This window comes from Hyla sarda, unplaced genomic scaffold (assembly GCF_029499605.1).
Source record: "Hyla sarda isolate aHylSar1 unplaced genomic scaffold, aHylSar1.hap1 scaffold_609, whole genome shotgun sequence".
NCBI lineage: Eukaryota > Metazoa > Chordata > Amphibia > Anura > Hylidae > Hyla > Hyla sarda.
In genome coordinates this window covers 65,754-90,236 of record NW_026610624.1, presented here as the reverse complement: position 1 = coordinate 90,236, position 24,483 = coordinate 65,754, and the positions used below count along the sequence as shown (strand labels likewise).

Here is a 24,483-nt window from a genome sequence, read left to right as displayed (position 1 = left end):
TGTGTTATAAAAGAAGCTGTCTATAGACGATATACTTATAAACAACACATATATCTTCATGTATAAGGTAGAGACTATCACATCTCTGCAGGTCTAGATGTTACATCTAGCCTGATTGTTATCAGTAATTAATATAAATATTAATTACCTGTCTCGCGGTTCCTTTCTTGCAGCTGACAGGGGTATGTGTCACGTTCAACTTTTCAACGGCCATCAGTCACCTATAAAAAGACACAGGTATGATAACATGTTCCTGATACATGCTACAGACGCTTATATATATAACACTCTAGGGACAGAACTACTTATCTCAGGAATTATGAAACTGCATCCGAAAAGGAACAAAACATTTCAATAATTTTTGTAAATGTTTTATGCCTCTAAACATTATACTGAAGGTGTTTAATATCTTTTGGTTTTGTTTTCTATAAATATATATATTTTGCGGGTGTAGGGGTTGATGGTTTTATAAAATGTTCGTTCTTTATTTTTAACTTTGTTTAGATGTAATCTGTGCAGAATACATTGCCATCTATGAGGATGGCAATGATCCAGTGGAATTTTCATCCATAATTATTCTGGATTAATATTCCTGAGTGTGAACATAGCCCTTAAATTTTTTTAAAGAGAACAATTAAGAGTGATCTTCTGATCGCTCATATATTACACTGCACTGGAATTAAAGTGCAGTGTATTATGCTTTTCAGCATTATGTTTACAGGCTATGAATTGTCATGGCTTTAGTCAGTTTTATATTTTTTTGTTTTGATGATACAGGGTGGGGACATGATGAGACAGGGGGAAATGATGAGGGGGGGAATGATGGGGGACATGATGAGACAGGGTGGGGGATGATGTGACAGGGGGAAATGATAGTGGGGGGAGGAACTAAATGCTTAATGAGACAGGGGGAAATGATGAGGGAGGGGGAAATGATGGGGGGATGATGAGACAGGTTGGGGGGATGATGAGACAGGGGGAAATGATGGGGGATGATGAGACAGGTTGGGGGGATGATGAGACAGGGGGAAATGATGAGGGGGGGAATGATGGGGGACATGATGAAACAGGGTGAGGGATGATGAGACAGGGGAAAATGATAGTGCGGGGAGGAACTAATTGCTTAATGAGACAGGGAGAAATGATGAGGGAGGGGGAAATGATGGGGGATGATGAGACAGGTTGGGGGGATGATGAGACAGGGGGAAATGATGAGGGGGGGAATGATGGGGGGCATGATCAGACAGGGTGGGGGGATGATGACAGGGGAATGATGGGGGAACATGATGAGACAGGGTGGGGGCATGATGAGACAGGGGGAAATGATGAGGGGGGGGAATGATGGGGGACATGATGAGACAGGGTGGGTGATGATGAGACAGGGGGAAATGATAGTGGGGGGAGGCACTAAATGCTTAATGTCTGTATGGCTAATGGTGGTGTATGACAGGGGGAAATGATGAGACATGGGGGGATGATGAGACATGGGGGGTGGCGATGAGAGAGGTAAATGTGGCACATGGACTGATAAAAGGGAAGGAATGATGTGGCACTGGAGGGGACGGGACCAAACTGATGTGTGGAAGAAAACGAAGTTTGGGTGGATAATGTGGCATTTAGTCCAGGTCATTTATTTCACATTTTATTTTTTTACTTAAATTTCTGTGTTAAAATGGGGGTGCGTGTTATACGCCAGTGCGTGTTATACGCCGATTAATATGGTATATATATATATATATATATATATATAGAAACAGACCTCAAGGTATAGAATTGATTGAAGACTAGAGATATCATTGGTTGTACATAAAATAAATAATTTTATTGTATGCTAATTATTAAAAAGATATATTACACTAAAGTCTGAACAGGGCCCTTGTCGCAGACTTATAACATACAGGGAGTGAACTATAAAAATAAGTATGATATATAAAAATATAAAATAAAAAATGGATATATAATCACCAAATGAATTGGTATCCTGACACCAAAGTCCGTCTGTGTCCTTATGGTAAAAACCCGTCTGCGTGAATGTCAGACAATGCTTCTGTGTAGGTTGGCACGGGATGTACCCGGCCACAATGATGAATATTACCTGCAGTCACAAGTCCTCTGGATGGGCCCTCAGGACGGTAAGGGACATTTCTCCGCTCGTGGCTTAGTTGCACTGAGATGCCGGCTGACTGGCACGGATCTGCGTCCGGCCCAATATTGGGAGCTGAGATCAGGCGGCAGAGAGGGTGTAAGTGCTTGCGGAGAGCCAATGCGATACTTTGTATCAGGGTCCTCGTGCTGGAGATAGTATTATAAGCTCGCTCTTCCTCACACAGTGGTACCCAAATATGGGGGTTCCAGCGCAAAAATACTCTATGATTACTGTATGGACATATATTGACTAATTTATGGTGTCAGGATACCATTTTCTATGGTGATTATATATTAATTTTTTCATTTTACATTTGTATATTTTATATTATTTATTTTATGTTCAACCAACAGGGGTGTTGCTGGGGGGGGGGGGGGGTAGGGGGGGGGGGTAACAGGCTATAGCCCCAGGTCTCAGGTCGGAGTTTTTCTTTTTTTTTCTTAAATTTTTTAAAAAATATTAACGCCGCTGCTTTAAGACAGCAGTGGCTTACACCAGACCCAAAGTCCGACGAGATCGGGCAGCTGCCGAGGCTGTTGGGAGCAGAAGTTCCCTGAGCAGGCACGCATGCCTGCTCCTAGCCTGCAACTGTCGGTGTAATAAAATTTATTGCGTCCTGGACAAATCACACCAGCGCCAAGTGAGGGCAAGGAGTGATGGCCAGCGTATTCAGCGCTCTCTCCGACCTGATCCCCAGACCCTGATGAGTGGTGGTGATCTCCAGGTGATGGCATGATAGAGGTGTCATGTGGGTATGTATTATAGATGTATGCATGACAGATGTATGTATGCATGTATGATAGATGTGTGTGTTTATGTATAATAGATGTATGCATGCATGTATATATGTATGATAGATGTTTGTATGATATATGTTTGTATGTATAATAGATGCATGTAAGTATGTATGATAGATGTGTGTATGTATGATAGATGTATTCATGCATGTATGGTAGATGTGTGCATGCATGAGAGATGTATGTATGCATGTAAGATGTATGCAAGTTTGTATGATAGATGTATGCAACTATGAATGTAGGATAAATGTATGTATGATGTGCGTACGCAATGATATATGTATGTATGGTAGGTGTGCGTATGTATTTGTGTATGACTGTCTGTCATACATACACCAGCCATAAACACATCTATCATGCATCATCTGGAGGAGGAGGACAGAGGAATCTGGAGGAGGAAAGAGGAGCCGGGGGAAAGACTAAGGGGTTTGGATGAAGCAGACAGAGGAGTCTGGAGGTGGCGGACAGAGGGGTCAGGAGGAGGTGGGGGCAGAGGAATCTGCAGGAGGAGAACAAAGAGGTCTGGAGGAGGAGAACAGAGGGGTCAAGAGGAGGAGGCAGACAAAAGGGTCTGGGCAAGGGGGGCAGGGACAGAACGGTCTGGAGATGTAGGACAGTGCAGGGGTGGGATTCAACCGAAATAAATAAAAAAACAGTGTGTGGCAGTATTATTATTATTATTATGGGTACAGTGTGTGGCAGAGGGCACAGTTTCTGGCAGGGTTATATTCAGGAGTAAAGAGTATGGCATGGTTAAAGGGGTAGTCCAGTGGTGAAAAACGTATCCCTTATCCTAAGGATAGGGGATAAGTTTAAGATCGCGGGGGTCTGACTGCTGGGGGCCCCCCGTGATCTCTTTGTATGGGTGCCAGGCTCGCTTGCCAGATAGTGGGTGTTGACCACCGCACGAAGCGGCGACCGACACGCCCCATCAATACATCACTATGGCAGAGTCGGAGATTGCCGAAGGCAGAGCTCGGGCTCTGCCATAGAGTTGTATTGAGGGAGCGTGTCAGCCGCCACGTTGTGCGGTGGTCAACACGCCCCCTTCCTGCGGGCTGTCGGTGCCCCGTACAAGAGATCGTGGGGGGTCAGACCGCTGGAAGCCCCCCCCCCCGCAATCTCCTGTACGGGACCCTGACAGCCCACAGGAAGGGGGCGTGTTGACCACGGCACGAAGTGGTGGCCGACACGCCCCCCTCAATACATCGCTATGGCAGAGCCGGAGATTGCCGAAGGCAGAGCTCCGGCTCTGCCATAGAGTTGTAATGAGGGAGTGTGTCAGCCGCCACTTTGTGCGGTGGTCAACATATAAACATATATATTTTTGTAGGGCTCGGGTTGGGGTTATTTTATAAATTGTTTATTTTTAACTTTCTTTAGACAGGATCCGTGCAGAATACATTGCCATCTATGAGGACGGCAATATACCCGTAGAACCTCCTGCGGTATATATTCCGGCTGGATATTCCTCAGTGTGAACCTAGCCTTTTATTTTCTATAAAGAAGATTTTTAACAGTGATGTTCAGATCGCTCTTATAATATACTGCACTGCTATTAAAGTGCAGTGTATTACGCCCTAAAGTAAACTTGTAAACTCTTCGGTCAGTCGATTCTATTCTATTAAATATTGGAAAAGGGGATTCCTACAAATGAAAAACAGAGTTTGGGGATCATAAATGATCCTCATCTCTGTACCTGAGATATGGTTGTGTTATAAAAGAAGCTGTCTATAGACGATATACTTATAAACAACACATATATCTTCATGTATAAGGTAGAGACTATCACATCTCTGCAGGTCTAGATGTTACATCTAGCCTGATTGTTATCAGTAATTAATATAAATATTAATTACCTGTCTCGTGGTTCCTTTCTTGCAGCTGACGGGGGTATGTGTCACGTTCAACCTCTCACCGGGCATCAGTCACCTATAAAAAGACACAGGTATGATAACATGTTCCTGATACATTCTACAGACGCTTATATATATAACACTCTAGGGACAGAACTACTTATCTCAGGAATTATGAAACTGCATCCGAAAAGGAACAAAACATTTCAATATTTTTTGTAAATGTTTTATGCCTCTAAACATTATACTAAAGGTGTTTAATATCTTTTGGTTTTGTTTTCTATAAATATATATATATTTTGCGGGTGTAGGGGTTGATGGTTTTATAAATTGTTCGTTTTTTATTTTTAACTTTGTTTAGATGTAATCTGTGCAGAATACATTGCCATCTATGAGGATGGCAATGATCCAGTGGAATTTTCATCCATAATTATTCTGGATTAATATTCCTGAGTGTGAACATAGCCCTTAAATTTTTTTAAAGAGAACAATTAAGAGTGATCTTCTGATCGCTCATATATTACACTGCACTGGAATTAAAGTGCAGTGTATTATGCTTTTCAGCATTATGTTTACAGGCTATGAATTGTCATGGCTTTAGTCAGTTTTTTATTTTTTTGTTTTGATGAGACAGGATGGGGACATGATGAGACAGGGGGAAATGATAGTGGGGGGAGGAACTAAATGCTTAATGAGACAGGGGGAAATGATGAGGGAGGGGGAAATGATGGGGGGGATGATGAGACAGGTTGGGGGGATGATGAGACAGGGGGAAATGATGGGGGATGATGAGACAGGTTGGGGGGATGATGAGACAGGGGGAAATGATGAGGGGGGGAATGATGGGGGACATGATGAAACAGGGTGGGGGATGATGAGACAGGGGAAAATGATAGTGCGGGGAGGAACTAAATGCTTAATGAAACAGGGAGAAATGATGAGGGAGGGGGAAATGATGGGGGATGATGAGACAGGTTGGGGGGATGATGAGACAGGGGGAAATGATGGGGGGGGGAATGATGGGGGGCATGATCAGACAGGGTGGGGGGATGATGACAGGGGAATGATGGGGGGACATGATGAGACAGGGTGGGGGCATGATGAGACAGGGGAAATGATGAGGGGGGGGAATGAGGGGGGACATGATGAGACAGGGTGGGTGATGATGAGACAGGGGGAAATGATAGTGGGGAGAGGCACTAAATGCTTAATATCTGTATGGCTAATGTTGGTCTATGACAGGGGGAAATGATGAGACATGGGGGGGATGATGAGACATGGGGGGTGGCGATGAGAGGGGTAAATGTGGCACAGGGACTGATAAAAGGGAAGGAATGATGTGGCACTGGAGGGGACGGGACCAAACTGATGTGTGGAAGAAAATGAAGTTGGGTGGATGATGTGGCATTTAGTCCAGGTCATTTATTTTACATTTTATTTTTTTATTTAAATTTCTGTGTTAAAATGGGGGTGCGTGTTATACGCCAGTGCATGTTATACGCCAATTAATATGGTATATATATATATATATATATATATATATATATATATATATATAGAAACAGACCTCAAGGTATAGAATTGATTGAAGACTAGAGATATCATTGGTTGTACATAAAATAAATAATTTTATTGTATGCTAATTATTAAAAAGATATATTACACTAAAGTCTGAACAGGGCCCTTGTCGCAGACTTATAACATACAGGGAGTGAACTATAAAAATAAGTATGATATATAAAAATATAAAATAAAAATAAAAAATGGATATATAATCACCAAATGAATTGGTATCCTGACACCAAAGTCCGTCTGTGTCCTTATGGTAAAAACCCGTCTGCGTGAATGTCAGACAATGCTTCTGTGTAGGTTGGCACGGGATGTACCCGGCCACAATGATGAATATTACCTGCAGTCACAAGTCCTCTGGATGGGCCCTCAGGACGGTAAGGGACATTTCTCCGCTCGTGGCTTAGTTGCACTGAGATGCCGGCTGACTGGCACGGATCTGCGTCCGGCCCAATATTGGGAGCTGAGATCAGGCGGCAGAGAGGGTGTAAGTGCTTGCGGAGAGCCAATGCGATACTTTGTATCAGGGTCCTCGTGCTGGAGATAGTATTATAAGCTCGCTCTTCCTCACACAGTGGTACCCAAATATGGGGGTTCCAGCGCAAAAATACTCTATGATTACTGTATGGACATATATTGACTAATTTATGGTGTCAGGATACCATTTTCTATGGTGATTATATATTCATTTTTTCATTTTACATTTGTATATTTTATATTATTTATTTTATGTTCAACCAACAGGGGTGTTGCTGGGGGGGGAGGGGTAGGGGGGGGGGGTAACAGGCTATAGCCCCAGGTCTCAGGTCAGAGTTTTTCTTTTTTTTTCTTAATTTTTTTTAAAAAATATTAACGCCGCTGCTTTAAGACAGCAGTGGCTTACACCAGACCCAAAGTCCCACGAGATCGGGCAGCTGCTGAGGCTGTTGGGAGCAGAAGTTCCCTGAGCAGGCACGCATGCCTGCTCCTAGCCTGCAACTGTCGGTGTAATAAAATTTATTGCGTCCTGGACAAATCACACCAGCGCCAAGTGAGGGCAAGGAGTGATGGCCAGCGTATTTAGCGCTCTCTCCGACCTGATCCCCAGACCCTGATGAGTGGTGGTGATCTCCAGGTGATGGCATGATAGAGGTGTCATGTGGGTATGTATTATAGATGTATGCATGACAGATGTATGTATGCATGTATGATAGATGTGTGTGTGTATGTATAATAGATGTATGCATGCATGTATATATGTATGATAGATGTTTGTATGATATATGTTTGTATGTATAATAGATGCATGTAAGTATGTATGATAAATGTGTGTATGTATGATAGATGTATTCATGCATGTATGGTAGATGTGTGCATGCATGATAGATGTATGTATGCATGTAAGATGTATGCAAGTTTGTATGATAGATGTATGAAAGTATGAATGTAGGATAGATGTATGTATGATGTGTGTACGCAATGATATATGTATGTATGATAGGTGTGCGTATGTATTTGTGTATGACTGTCTGTCATACATACACCAGCCATAAACACATCTATCATGCATCATCTGGAGGAGGAGGACAGAGGAATCTGGAGGAGGAAAGAGGAGCCGGGGGAAAGACTAAGGGGTTTGGATGAAGCAGACAGAGGAGTCTGGAGGTGGCGGACAGAGGGGTCAGGAGGAGGTGGGGGCAGAGGAATCTGCAGGAGGAGAACAAAGAGGTCTGGAGGAGGAGAACAGAGGGGTCTAGAGGAGGAGGCAGACAAAGGGGTCTGGGCAAGGGGGGCAGGGACAGAACGGTCTGGAGATGTAGGACAGTGCAGGGGTGGGATTCAACCGAAATAAATAAAAAAACAGTGTGTGGCAGTATTATTATTATTATTATGGGTGCAGTGTGTGGCAGAGGGCACAGTTTCTGGCAGGGTTATATTCAGGAGTAAAGAGTATGGCATGGTTGAAGGGGTAGTCCAGTGGTGAAAAACGTATCCCTTATCCTAAGGATAGGGGATAAGTTTAAGATCGCGGGGGTCTGACTGCTGGGGGCCCCCCGCGATCTCTTTGTATGGGTGCCAGGCTCACTTGCCAGATAGTGGGTGTCGACCACCGCACGAAGCGGCGACCGACACGCCCCCTCAATACATCACTATGGCAGAGTCGGAGATTGCCGAAGGCAGAGCTCGGGCTCTGCCATAGAGTTGTATTGAGGGAGCGTGTCAGCCGCCACGTTGTGCGGTGGTCAACACGCCCCCTTCCTGCGGGCTGTCGGTGCCCCGTACAAGAGATCGTGGGGGGTCCGACCGCTGGAAGCCCCCCCGCAATCTCCTGTACGGGACCCTGACAGCCCACAGGAAGGGGGCATGTTGACCACGGCACGAAGTGGTGGCCGACACGCCCCCTCAATACATCGCAATGGCAGAGCCGGAGATTGCCGAAGGCAGAGCTCCGGCTCTGCCATAGAGTTGTATTGAGGGAGTGTGTCAGCCGCCACTTTGTGCGGTGGTCAACATATAAACATATATATTTTTGTAGGGCTCGGGTTGGGGTTATTTTATAAATTGTTTATTTTTAACTTTCTTTAGACAGGATCCGTGCAGAATACATTGCCATCTATGAGGACGGCAATATACCCGTAGAACCTCCTGCAGTATATATTCCGGCTGGATATTCCTCAGTGTGAACCTAGCCTTTTATTTTCTATAAAGAAGATTTTTAACAGTGATGTTCAGATCGCTCTTATAATACACTGCTATTAAAGTGCAGTGTATTACGCCCTAAAGTAAACTTGTAAACTCTTCGGTCAGTCGATTCTATTCTATTAAATATTGGAAAAGGGGATTCCTACAAATGAAAAACAGAGTTTGGGGATCATAAATGATCCTAATCTCTGTACCTGAGATATGGTTGTGTTATAAAAGAAGCTGTCTATAGACTATATACTTATAAACAACACATATATCTTCATGTATAAGGTAGAGACTATCACATCTCTGCAGGTCTAGATGTTACATCTAGCCTGATTGTTATCAGTAATTAATATAAATATTAATTACCTGTCTCGTGGTTCCTTTCTTGCAGCTGACGGGGTATGTGTCACGTTCAACCTCTCACCGGGCATCAGTCACCTATAAAAAGACACAGGTATGATAACATGTTCCTGATACATGCTACAGACGCTTATATATATAACACTCTAGGGACAGAACTACTTATCTCAGGAATTATGAAACTGCATCCGAAAAGGAACAAAACATTTCAATAATTTTTGTAAATGTTTTATGCCTCTAAACTTTATACTGAAGGTGTTTAATATCTTTTGGTTTTGTTTTCTATAAATATATATATTTTGCGGGTGTAGGGGTTGATGGTTTTATAAATTGTTCGTTTTTTATTTTTAACTTTGTTTAGATGTAATCTGTGCAGAATACATTGCCATCTATGAGGATGGCAATGATCCAGTGGAATTTTCATCCATAATTATTCTGGATTAATATCCTTGAGTGTGAACATAGCCCTTAAATTTTTTTAAAGAGAACAATTAAGAGTGATCTTCTGATCGCTCATATATTACACTGCACTGGAATTAAAGTGCAGTGTATTATGCTTTTCAGCATTATGTTTACAGGCTATGAATTGTCATGGCTTTAGTCAGTTTTTTATTTTTTTGTTTTGATGAGACAGGATGGGGACATGATGAGACAGGGGGAAATGATAGTGGGGGAAGGAACTAAATGCTTAATGAGACAGGGGGAAATGATGAGGGAGGGGGAAATGATGGGGGGATGATGAGACAGGTTGGGGGGATGATGACACAGGGGGAAATGATGGGGGATGATGAGACAGGTTAGGGGGATGATGAGACAGGGGGAAATGATGAGGGGGGGAATGATGGGGGACATGATGAAACAGGGTGGGGGATGATGAGACAGGGGAAAATGATAGTGCGGGGAGGAACTAAATGCTTAATGAGACAGGGAGAAATGATGAGGGAGGGGGAAATGATGGGGGATGATGAGACAGGTTGGGGGGATGATGAGACAGGGGGAAATGATGAGGGGGGGAATGATGGGGGGCATGATCAGACAGGGTGGGGGGATGATGACAGGGGAATGATGGGGGGACATGATGAGACAGGGTGGGGGCATGATGAGACAGGGGGAAATGATGAGGGGGGGAATGATGGGGGACATGATGAGACAGGGTGGGTGATGATGAGACAGGGGGAAATGATAGTGGGGGGAGGCACTAAATGCTTAATGTCTGTATGGCTAATGGTGGTCTATGACAGGGGGAAATGATGAGACATGGGGGGGATGATGAGACATGGGGATTGGCGATGAGAGGGGTAAATGTGGCACAGGGACTGATAAAAGGGAAGGAATGATGTGGCACTGGAGGGGACGGGACCAAACTGATGTGTGGAAGAAAACGAAGTTGGGTGGATGATGTGGCATTTAGTCCAGGTCATTTATTTTACATTTTATTTTTTTATTTAAATTTCTGTGTTAAAATGGGGGTGCGTGTTATACGCCAGTGCATGTTATACGCCGATTAATATGGTATATATATATAGAATTGATTGAAGACTAGAGATATCATTGGCTGTACATAAAATAAATAATTTTATTGTATGCTAATTATTAAAAAGATATATTACACTAAAGTCTGAACAGGGCCCTTGTCGCAGACTTATAACACACAGGGAGTGAACTATAAAAATAAGTATGATATATAAAAATATAAAATAAAAAATGGATATATAATCACCAAATGAATTGGTATCCTGACACCAAAGTCCGTCTGTGTCCTTATGGTAAAAACCCGTCTGCGTGAATGTCAGACAATGCTTCTGTGTAGGTTGGCACGGGATGTACCCGGCCACAATGATGAATATTACCTGCAGTCACAAGTCCTCTGGATGGGCCCTCAGGACGGTAAGGGACATTTCTCCGCTCGTGGCTTAGTTGCACTGAGATGCCGGCTGACTGGCACGGATCTGCGTCCGGCCCAATATTGGGAGCTGAGATCAGGCGGCAGAGAGGGTGTAAGTGCTTGCGGAGAGCCAATGCGATACTTTGTATCAGGGTCCTCGTGCTGGAGATAGTATTATAAGCTCGCTCTTCCTCACACAGTGGTACCCAAATATGGGGGTTCCAGCGCAAAAATACTCTATGATTACTGTATGGACATATATTGACTAATTTATGGTGTCAGGATACCATTTTCTATGGTGATTATATATTCATTTTTTCATCTTACATTTGTATATTTTATATTATTTATTTTATGTTCAACCAACAGGGGTGTTGCTGGGGGGGGGGAGGGGGGTAACAGGCTATAGCCCCAGGTCTAAGGTCGGAGTTTTTCTTTTTTTTTCTTAATTTTTTTTAAAAAATATTAACGCCGCTGCTTTAAGACAGCAGTGGCTTACACCAGACCCAAAGTCCCACGAGATCGGGCAGCTGCCGAGGCTGTTGGGAGCAGAAGTTCCCTGAGCAGGCACGCATGCCTGCTCCTAGCCTGCAACTGTCGGTGTAATAAAATTTATTGCGTCCTGGACAAATCACACCAGCGCCAAGTGAGGGCAAGGAGTGATAGCCAGCGTATTCAGCCCTCTCTCCGACCTGATCCCCAGACCCTGATGAGTGGTGGTGATCTCCAGGTGATGGCATGATAGAGGTGTCATGTGGGTATGTATTATAGATGTATGCATGACAGATGTATGTATGCATGTATGATAGATGTGTGTGTGTATGTATAATAGATGTATGCATGCATGTATATATGTATGATAGATGTTTGTATGATATATGTTTGTATGTATAATAGATGCATGTAAGTATGTATGATAGATGTGTGTATGTATGATAGATGTATTCATGCATGTATGGTAGATGTGTGCATGCATGATAGATGTATGTATGCATGTAAGATGTATGCAAGTTTGTATGATAGATGTATGCAAGTATGAATGTAGGATAGATGTATGTATGATGTGTGTACGCAATGATATATGTATGTATGATAGGTGTGTGTATGTATTTGTGTATGACTGTCTGTCATACATACACCAGCCATAAACACATCTATCATGCATCATCTGGAGGAGGAGGACAGAGGAATCTGGAGGAGGAAAGAGGAGCCGGGGGAAAGACTAAGGGGTTTGGATGAAGCAGACAGAGGAGTCTGGAGGTGGCGGACAGAGGTCTCAGGAGGAGGTGGGGGCAGAGGAATCTGCTGGAGGAGAACAAAGAGGTCTGGAGGAGGAGAACAGAGGGGTCTAGAGGAGGAGGCAGACAAAGGGGTCTGGGCAAGGGGGGCAGGGACAGAACGGTCTGGAGATGTAGGACAGTGCAGGGGTGGGATTCAACCGAAATAAATAAAAAAACAGTGTGTGGCAGTATTATTATTATTATTATGGGTACAGTGTGTGGCAGAGGGCACAGTTTCTGGCAGGGTTATATTCAGGAGTAAAGAGTATGGCATGGTTAAAGGGGTAGTCCAGTGGTGAAAAACGTATCCCTTATCCTAAGGATAGGGGATAAGTTTAAGATCGCGGGGGTCTGACTGCTGGGGGCCCCCCGCGATCTCTTTGTATGGGTGCCAGGCTCGCTTGCCAGATAGTGGGTGTCGACCACCGCACGAAGCGGCGGCCGACACGCCCCCTCAATACATCACTATGGCAGAGTCGGAGATTGCCGAAGGCAGAGCTCGGGCTCTGCCATAGAGTTGTATTGAGGGAGCGTGAGAGCCGCCACGTTGTGCGGTGGTCAACACGCCCCCTTCCTGCGGGCTGTCGGTGCCCATAACAAGAGATCGTGGGGGGTCCGACCGCTGGAAGCCCCCCCGCAATCTCCTGTACGGGACCCTGACAGCCCACAGGAAGGGGGCGTGTTGACCACGGCACGAAGTGGTGGCCGACACGCCCCCTCAATACATCGCTATGGCAGAGCCGGAGATTGCCGAAGGCAGAGCTCCGGCTCTGCCATAGAGTTGTATTGAGGGAGTGTGTCAGCCGCCACTTTGTGCGGTGGTCAACATATAAACATATATATTTTTGTAGGGCTCGGGTTGGGGTTATTTTATAAATTGTTTATTTTTAAATTTCTTTAGACAGGATCCGTGCAGAATACATTGCCATCTATGAGGACGGCAATATACCCGTAGAACCTCCTGCAGTATATATTCCGGCTGGATATTCCTCAGTGTGAACCTAGCCTTTTATTTTCTATAAAGAAGATTTTTAACAGTGATGTTCAGATCGCTCTTATAATACACTGCACTGCTATTAAAGTGCAGTGTATTACGCCCTAAAGTAAACTTGTAAACTCTTCGGTCAGTCGATTCTATTCTATTAAATATTGGAAAAGGGGATTCCTACAAATGAAAAACAGAGTTTGGGGATCATAAATGATCCTAATCTCTGTACCTGAGATATGGTTGTGTTATAAAAGAAGCTGTCTATAGACGATATACTTATAAACAACACATATATCTTCATGTATAAGGTAGAGACTATCACATCTCTGCAGGTCTAGATGTTACATCTAGCCTGATTGTTATCAGTAATTAATATAAATATTAATTACCTGTCTCGTGGTTCCTTTCTTGCAGCTGACGGGGGTATGTGTCACGTTCAACCTCTCACCGGGCATCAGTCACCTATAAAAAGACACAGGTATGATAACATGTTCCTGATACATGCTACAGACGCTTATATATATAACACTCTAGGGACAGAACTACTTATCTCAGGAATTATGAAACTGCATCCGAAAAGGAACAAAACATTTCAATAATTTTTGTAAATGTTTTATGCCTCTAAACTTTATACTGAAGGTGTTTAATATCTTTTGTTTTTGTTTTCTATAAATATATATATTTTGCGGGTGTAGGGGTTGATGGTTTTATAAATTGTTCGTTTTTTATTTTTAACTTTGTTTAGATGTAATCTGTGCAGAATACATTGCCATCTATGAGGATGGCAATGATCCAGTGGAATTTTCATCCATAATTATTCTGGATTAATATTCTTGAGTGTGAACATAGCCCTTAAATTTTTTTAAAGAGAACAATTAAGAGTGATCTTCTGATCGCTCATATATTACACTGCACTGGAATTAAAGTGCAGTGTATTATGCTTTTCAGCATTATGTTTACAGGCTATGAATTGTCATGGCTTTAGTCAGTTTTTTGTTTTTTTTGTTTTGATGAGACAGGATGGGGACATGATGAGACAGGGGGAAATGATAGTGGGGGAAGGAACTAAATGCTTAATGAGACAGGGGGAAATGATGAGGGAGGGGGAAATGATGGGGGGATGATGAGACAGGTTGGGGGGATGATGAGACAGGGGGAAATGATGGGGGATGATGAGACAGGTTGGGGGGATGATGAGACAGGGGGAAATGATGAGGGGGGGAATGATGGGGGACATGATGAAACAGGGTGGGGGATGATGAGACAGGGGAAAATGATAGTGCGGGGAGGAACTAAATGCTTAATGAGACAGGGAGAAATGATGAGGGAGGGGGAAATGATGGGGGATGATGAGACAGGTTGGGGGGATGATGAGACAGGGGGAAATGATGAGGGGGGGAATGATGGGGGGCATGATTAGACAGGGTGGGGGGGATGATGACAGGGGAATGATGGGGGGACATGATGAGACAGGGTGGGGGCATGATGAGACAGGGGGAAATGATGAGGGGGGGGAATGATGGGGGACATGATGAGACAGGGTGGGTGATGATGAGACAGGGGGAAATGATAGTGGGGGGAGGCACTAAATGCTTAATGTCTGTATGGCTAATGGTGGTCTATGACAGGGGGAAATGATGAGACATGGGGGGGATGATGAGACATGGGGGGTGGCGATGAGAGGGGTAAATGTGGCACAGGGACTGATAAAAGGGAAGGAATGATGTGGCACTGGAGGGGACGGGACCAAACTGATGTGTGGAAGAAAACGAAGTTTGGGTGGATGATGTGGCATTTAGTCCAGGTCATTTATTTTACATTTTATTTTTTTATTTAAATTTCTGTGTTAAAATGGGGGTGCGTGTTATACGCCAGTGCATGTTATACGCCGATTAATATGGTATAAATATATATATATATATATATATATATATATATATAGAAACAGACCTCAAGGTATAGAATTGATTGAAGACTAGAGATATCATTGGCTGTACATAAAATAAATAATTTTATTGTATGCTAATTATTAAAAAGATATATTACACTAAAGTCTGAACAGGGCCCTTGTCGCAGACTTATAACATACAGGGAGTGAACTATAAAAATAAGTATGATATATAAAAATATAAAATAAAAATAAAAAATGGATATATAATCACCAAATGAATTGGTATCCTGACACCAAAGTCCGTCTGTGTCCTTATGGTAAAAACCCGTCTGCGTGAATGTCAGACAATGCTTCTGTGTAGGTTGGCACGGGATGTACCCGGCCACAATGATGAATATTACCTGCAGTCACAAGTCCTCTGGATGGGCCCTCAGGACGGTAAGGGACATTTCTCCGCTCGTGGCTTAGTTGCACTGAGATGCCGGCTGACTGGCACGGATCTGCGTCCGGCCCAATATTGGGAGCTGAGATCAGGCGGCAGAGAGGGTGTAAGTGCTTGCGGAGAGCCAATGCGATACTTTGTATCAGGGTCCTCGTGCTGGAGATAGTATTATAAGCTCGCTCTTCCTCACACAGTGGTACCCAAATATGGGGGTTCCAGCGCAAAAATACTCTATGATTACTGTATGGACATATATTGACTAATTTATGGTGTCAGGATACCATTTTCTATGGTGATTATATATTCATTTTTTCATTTTACATTTGTATATTTTATATTATTTATTTTATGTTCAACCAACAGGGGTGTTGCTGGGGGGGGGGGTAGGGGGGGGGGGGGTAACAGGCTATAGCCCCAGGTCTCAGGTCGGAGTTTTTCATTTTTTTTCTTAAATTTTTTAAAAAAAAATATTTACGCCGCTGCTTTAAGACAGCAGTGGCTTACACCAGACCCAAAGTCCCACGAGATCGGGCAGCTGCCGAGGCTGTTGGGAGCAGAAGTTCCCTGAGCAGGCACGCATGCCTGCTCCTACCCTGCAACTGTCGGTGTAATAAAATTTATTGCGTCCTGGACAAATCACACCAGCGCCAAGTGAGGGCAAGGAGTGATGGCCAGCGTATTCAGCGCTCTCTCCGACCTGATCCCCAGACCCTGATGAGTGGTGGTGATCTCCAGGTGATGGCATGATAGAGGTGTCATGTGGGTATGTATTATAGATGTATGCATGACAGATGTATGTATGCATGTATGATAGATGTGTGTGTATGTATAATAGATGTATGCATGCATGTATATATGTATGATAGATGTTTGTATGATATATGTTTGTATGTATAATAGATGCATGTAAGTATGTATGATAGATGTGTGTATGTATGATAGATGTATTCATGCATGTATGGTAGATGTGTGCATGCATGATAGATGTATGTATGCATGTAAGATGTATGCAAGTTTGTATGATAGATGTATGCAAGTATGAATGTAGGATAGATGTATGTATGATGTGTGTACGCAATGATATATGTATGTATGATAGGTGTGCGTATGTATTTGTGTATGACTGTCTGTCATACATACACCAGCCATAAACACATCTATCATGCATCATCTGGAGGAGGAGGACAGAGGAATTTGGAGGAGGAAAGAGGAGCCGGGGGAAAGACTAAGGGGTTTGGATGAAGCAGACAAATGAGTCTGGAGGTGGCGGACAGAGGGGTCAGGAGGAGGTGGGGGCAGAGGAATCTGCAGGAGGAGAACAAAGAGGTCTGGAGGAGGAGAACAGAGGGGTCTAGAGGAGGAGGCAGACAAAGGGGTCTGGGCAAGGGGGGCAGGGACAGAACGGTCTGGAGATGTAGGACAGTGCAGGGGTGGGATTCAACCGAAATAAATAAAAAAACAGTGTGTGGCAGTATTATTATTATTATTATTATGGGTGCAGTGTGTGGCAGAGGGCACAGTTTCTGGCAGGGTTATATTCAGGAGTAAAGAGTATGGCATGGTTGAAGGGGTAGTCCAGTGGTGAAAAACGTATCCCTTATCCTAAGGATAGGGGATAAGTTTAAGATCGCGGGGGTCTGACTGCTGGGGGCCCCCCGCGATCTCTTTGTATGGGTGCCAGGCTCACTTGCCAGATAGTGGGTGTCGACCACCGCACGAAGCGGCGACCGACACGCCCCCTCAATACATCACTATGGCAGAGTCGGAGATTGCCGAAGGCAGAGCTCGGGCTCTGCCATAGAGTTGTATTGAGGGAGCGTGTCAGCCGCCACGTTGTGCGGTGGTCAACACGCCCCCTTCCTGCGGGCTGTCGGTGCCCCGTACAAGAGATCGTGGGGGGTCCGACCGCTGGAAGCCCCCCCGCAATCTCCTGTACGGGACCCTGACAGCCCACAGGAAGGGGGCATGTTGACCACGGCACGAAGTGGTGGCCGACACGCCCCCTCAATACATCGCAATGGCAGAGCCGGAGATTGCCGAAGGCAGAGCTCCGGCTCTGCCATAGAGTTGTATTGAGGGAGTGTGTCAGCCGCCACTTTGTGCGGTGGTCAACACATAAACATATATATTTTTGTAGGGCTCGGGTTGGGGTTATTTTATAAATTGTTTATTTTTAACTTTCTTTAGACAGGATCCGTGCAGAATACATTGCCATCTATGAGGACGGCAATATACCCGTAGAACCTCCTGCAGTATATATTCCGGCTGGATATTCCTCAGTGTGAACCTAGCCTTTTATTTTCTATAAAGAAGATTTTTAACAGTGATGTTCAGATCGCTCTTATAATACACTGCTATTAAAGTGCAGTGTATTACGCCCTAAAGTAAACTTGTAAACTCTTCGGTCAGTCGATTCTATTCTATTAAATATTGGAAAAGGGGATTCCTACAAATGAAAAACAGAGTTTGGGGATCATAAATGATCCTAATCTCTGTACCTGAGATATGGTTGTGTTATAAAAGAAGCTGTCTATAGACTATAAACTTATAAACAACACATATATCTTCATGTATAAGGTAGAGACTATCACATCTCTGCAGGTCTAGATGTTACATCTAGCCTGATTGTTATCAGTAATTAATATAAATATTAATTACCTGTCTCGTGGTTCCTTTCTTGCAGCTGACGGGGTATGTGTCACGTTCAACCTCTCACCGGGCATCAGTCACCTATAAAAAGACACAGGTATGATAACATGTTCCTGATACATGCTACAGACGCTTATATATATAACACTCTAGGGACAGAACTACTTATCTCAGGAATTATGAAACTGCATCCGAAAAGGAACAAAACATTTCAATAATTTTTGTAAATGTTTTATGCCTCTAAACTTTATACTGAAGGTGTTTAATATCTTTTGGTTTTGTTTTCTATAAATATATATATTTTGCGGGTGTAGGGGTTGATGGTTTTATAAATTGTTCGTTTTTTATTTTTAACTTTGTTTAGATGTAATCTGTGCAGAATACATTGCCATCTATGAGGATGGCAATGATCCAGTGGAATTTTCATCCATAATTATTCTGGATTAATATCCTTGAGTGTGAACATAGCCCTTAAATTTTTTTAAAGAGAACAATTAAGAGTGATCTTCTGATCGCTCATATATTACACTGCACTGGAATTAAAGTGCAGTGTATTATGCTTTTCAGCATTATGTTTACAGGCTATGAATTGTCATGGCTTTAGTCAGTTTTTTATTTTTTTGTTTTGATGAGACAGGATGGGGACATGATGAGACAGGGGGAAATGATAGTGGGGGAAGGAACTAAATGCTTAATGAGACAGGGGGAAATGATGAGGGAGGGGGAAATGATGGGGGGATGATGAGACAGGTTGGGGGGATGATGACACAGGGGGAAATGATGGGGGATGATGAGACAGGTTAGGGGGATGATGAGACAGGGGGAAATGATGAGGGGGGAATGATGGGGGACATGATGAAACAGGGTGGGGGATGATGAGACAGGGGAAAATGATAGTGCGGGGAGGAACTAAATGCTTAATGAGACAGGGAGAAATGATGAGGGAGGGGGAAATGATGGGGGATGATGAGACAGGTTGGGGGGATGATGAGACAGGGGGAAATGATGAGGGGGGGAATGATGGGGGGCATGATCAGACAGGGTGGGGGGATGATGACAGGGGAATGATGGGGGGACATGATGAGACAGGGTGGGGGCATGATGAGACAGGGGGAAATGATGAGGGGGGGAATGATGGGGGACATGATGAGACAGGGTGGGTGATGATGAGACAGGGGGAAATGATAGTGGGGGGAGGCACTAAATGCTTAATGTCTGTATGGCTAATGGTGGTCTATGACAGGGGGAAATGATGAGACATGGGGGGGATGATGAGACATGGGGATTGGCGATGAGAGGGGTAAATGTGGCACAGGGACTGATAAAAGGGAAGGAATGATGTGGCACTGGAGGGGACGGGACCAAACTGATGTGTGGAAGAAAACGAAGTTGGGTGGATGATGTGGCATTTAGTCCAGGTCATTTATTTTACATTTTATTTTTTTATTTAAATTTCTGTGTTAAAATGGGGGTGCGTGTTATACGCCAGTGCATGTTATACGCCGATTAATATGGTATATATATATAGAATTGATTGAAGACTAGAGATATCATTGGCTGTACATAAAATAAATAATTTTATTGTATGCTAATTATTAAAAAGATATATTACACTAAAGTCTGAACAGGGCCCTTGTCGCAGACTTATAACACACAGGGAGTGAACTATAAAAATAAGTATGATATATAAAAATATAAAATAAAAATAAAAAATGGATATATAATCACCAAATGAATTGGTATCCTGACACCAAAGTCCGTCTGTGTCCTTATGGTAAAAACCCGTCTGCGTGAATGTCAGACAATGCTTCTGTGTAGGTTGGCACGGGATGTACCCGGCCACAATGATGAATATTACCTGCAGTCACAAGTCCTCTGGATGGGCCCTCAGGACGGTAAGGGACATTTCTCCGCTCGTGGCTTAGTTGCACTGAGATGCCGGCTGACTGGCACGGATCTGCGTCCGGCCCAATATTGGGAGCTGAGATCAGGCGGCAGAGAGGGTGTAAGTGCTTGCGGAGAGCCAATGCGATACTTTGTATCAGGGTCCTCGTGCTGGAGATAGTATTATAAGCTCGCTCTTCCTCACACAGTGGTACCCAAATATGGGGGTTCCAGCGCAAAAATACTCTATGATTACTGTATGGACATATATTGACTAATTTATGGTGTCAGGATACCATTTTCTATGGTGATTATATATTCATTTTTTCATTTTACATTTGTATATTTTATATTATTTATTTTATGTTCAACCAACAGGGGTGTTGCTGGGGGGGGGGGGGGGGTAGGGGGGGGTAACAGGCTATAGCCCCAGGTCTCAGGTCGGAGTTTTTCTTTTTTTTTCTTACATTTTTAAAAAAATATTAACGCCGCTGCTTTAAGACAGCAGTGGCTTACACCAGACCCAAAGTCCCACGAGATCGGGCAGCTGCCGAGGCTGTTGGGAGCAGAAGTTCCCTGAGCAGGCACGCATGCCTGCTCCTAGCCTGCAACTGTCGGTGTAATAAAATTTATTGCGTCCTGGACAAATCACACCAGCGCCAAGTGAGGGCAAGGAGTGATGGCCAGCGTATTCAGCGCTCTCTCCGACCTGATCCCCAGACCCTGATGAGAGGTGGTGATCTCCAGGTGATGGCATGATAGAGGTGTCATGTGGGTATGTATTATAGATGTATGCATGACAGATGTATGTATGCATGTATGATAGATGTGTGTGTGTATGTATAATAGATGTATGCATGCATGTATATATGTATGATAGATGTTTGTATGATATATGTTTTTATGTATAATAGATGCATGTAAGTATGTATGATAGATGTGTGTATGTATGATAGATGTATTCATGCATGTATGGTAGATGTGTGCATGCATGATAGATGTATGTATGCATGTAAGATGTATGCAAGTTTGTATGATAGATGTATGCAAGTATGAATGTAGGATAGATTTATGTATGATGTGTGTACGCAATGATATATGTATGTATGATAGGTGTGCGTATGTATTTGTGTATGACTGTCTGTCATACATACACCAACCATAAACACATCTATCATGCATCATCTGGAGGAGGAGGACAGAGGAATCTGGAGGAGGAAAGAGGAGCCGGGGGAAAGACTAAGGGGTTTGGATGAAGCAGACAGAGGAGTCTGGAGGTGGCGGACAGAGGGGTCAGGAGGAGGAGGGGGCAGATGAATCTGCAGGAGGAGAACAAAGAGGTCTGGATGAGGAGAACAGAGGGGTCAAGAGGAGGAGGCAGACAAAGGGGTATGGGCAAGGGGGGCAGGGACAGAACGGTCTGGAGATGTAGGACAGTGCAGGGGTGGGATTCAACCGAAATAAATAAAAAAACAGTGTGTGGCAGTATTATTATTATTATTATGGGTACAGTGTGTGGCAGAGGGCACAGTTTCTGGCAGGGTTATATTCAGGAGTAAAGAGTATGGCATGGTTAAAGGGGTAGTCCAGTGGTGAAAAACGTATCCCTTATCCTAAGGATAGGGGATAAGTTTAAGATCGCGGGGGTCTGACTGCTGGGGGCCCCCCGCGATCTCTTTGTATGGGTGCCAGGCTCGCTTGCCAGATAGTGGGTGTTGACCACCGCACGAAGCGGCGACCGACACGCCCCATCAATACATCACTATGGCAGAGTCGGAGATTGCCGAAGGCAGAGCTCGGGCTCTGCCATAGAGTTGTATTGAGGGAGCGTGTCAGCCGCCACGTTGTGCGGTGGTCAACACGCCCCCTTCCTGCGGGCTGTCGGTGCCCCGTACAAGAGATCGTGGGGGGTCCGACCGCTGGAAGACCCCCCCCGCAATCTCCTGTACGGTACCCGGACAGCCCACAGGAAGGGGGCGTGTTGACCACGGCACGAAGTGGTGGCCAACACGCCCCCTCAATACATCGCTATGGCAGAGCCGGAGATTGCCGAAGGCAGAGCTCCGGCTCTGCCATAGAGTTGTATTGAGGGAGTGTGTCAGCCGCCACTTTGTGCGGTGGTCAACATATAAACATATATATTTTTGTAGGGCTCGGGTTGGGGTTATTTTATAAATTGTTTATTTTTAACTTTCTTTAGACAGGATCCGTGCAGAATACATTGCCATCTATGAGGACGGCAATATACCCGTAGAACCTCCTGCAGTATATATTCCGGCTGGATATTCCTCAGTGTGAACCTAGCCTTTTATTTTCTATAAAGAAGATTTTTAACAGTGATGTTCAGATCGCTCTTATAATACACTGCACTGCTATTAAAGTGCAGTGTATTACGCCCTAAAGTAAACTTGTAAACTCTTCGGTCAGTCGATTCTATTCTATTAAATATTGGAAAAGGGGATTCCTACAAATGAAAAACAGAGTTTGGGGTTCATAAATGATCCTAATCTCTGTACCTGAGATATGGTTGTGTTATAAAAGAAGCTGTCTATAGACGATATACTTATAAACAACACATATATCTTCATGTATAAGGTAGAGACTATCACATCTCTGCAGGTTTAGATGTTACATCTAGCCTGATTGTTATCAGTAATTAATATAAATATTAATTACCTGTCTCGTGGTTCCTTTCTTGCAGCTGACGGGGGTATGTGTCACGTTCAACCTCTCACCGGGCATCAGTCACCTATAAAAAGACACAGGTATGATAACATGTTCCTGATACATGCTACAGACGCTTATATATATAACACTCTAGGGACAGAACTACTTATCTCAGGAATTATGAAACTGCATCCGAAAAGGAACAAAACATTTCAATAATTTTTGTAAATGTTTTATGCCTCTAAACTTTATACTGAAGGTGTTTAATATCTTTTGGTTTTGTTTTCTATAAATATATATATTTTGCGGGTGTAGGGGTTGATGGTTTTATAAATTGTTTGTTTTTTATTTTTAACTTTGTTTAGATGTAATCTGTGCAGAATACATTGCCATCTATGAGGATGGCAATGATCCAGTGGAATTTTCATCCATAATTATTCTGGATTAATATTCTTGAGTGTGAACATAGCCCTTAAATTTTTTTAAAGAGAACAATTAAGAGTGATCTTCTGATCGCTCATATATTACACTGCACTGGAATTAAAGTGCAGTGTATTATGCTTTTCAGCATTATGTTTACAGGCTATGAATTGTCATGGCTTTAGTCAGTTTTTTATTTTTTTGTTTTGATGAGACAGGATGGGGACATGATGAGACAGGGGGAATGATAGTGGGGGAAGGAACTAAATGCTTAATGAGACAGGGGGAAATGATGAGGGAGGGGGAAATGATGGGGGATGATGAGACAGGTTGGGGGGATGATGAGACAGGGGGAAATGATGGGGGATGATGAGACAGGTTGGGGGGATGATGACACAGGGGGAAATGATGAGGGGGGGAATGATGGGGGGCATGATTAGACAGGGTGGGGGGGATGATGACAGGGGAATGATGGGGGGACATGATGAGACAGGGTGGGGGCATGATGAGACAGGGGGAAATGATGAGGGGGGGAATGATGGGGGACATGATGAGACAGGGTGGGTGATGATGAGACAGGGGGAAATGATAGTGGGGGGAGGCACTAAATGCTTAATGTCTGTATGGCTAATGGTGGTCTATGACAGGGGGAAATGATGAGACATGGGGGGGATGATGAGACATGGGGGGTGGCGATGAGAGTGGTAAATGTGGCACAGGGACTGATAAAAGGGAAGGAATGATGTGGCACTGGAGGGGACGGGACCAAACTGATGTGTGGAAGAAAACGAAGTTGGGTGGATGATGTGGCATTTAGTCCAGGTCATTTATTTTACATTTTATTTTTTTATTTAAATTTCTGTGTTAAAATGGGGGTGCGTGTTACACGCCAGTGCATGTTATACGCCGATTAATATGGTATATATATATATATATATATATATATATATAGAAACAGACCTCAAGGTATAGAATTGAT

At 43.8% G+C, this 24,483-nt stretch overlaps 1 long non-coding RNA gene across 6 annotated transcripts in view; it reads right to left on the bottom strand.

Annotated features, from left to right (window-relative positions):
• The window catches only part of LOC130341006 (uncharacterized), a 189,858-nt gene that overhangs the window by 114,184 nt on the left and 51,191 nt on the right, over nt 1–24,483 (bottom strand). For 3 of the 6 annotated variants that reach the window (XR_008881021.1, XR_008881023.1, XR_008881019.1), the window contains exons 8-10: nt 23,094–23,166; nt 13,941–14,013; nt 4,803–4,875 (exon numbers count right to left, since the gene is read on the bottom strand). This is a non-coding gene — a long non-coding RNA (uncharacterized LOC130341006). Of the gene's footprint in view, nt 1–148; nt 222–4,802; nt 4,876–13,940; nt 14,014–18,542; nt 18,615–23,093; nt 23,167–24,483 lie in introns of all 6 variants that reach the window. The other 3 variants (XR_008881022.1, XR_008881020.1, XR_008881018.1) reach the window with 2 other exon arrangements.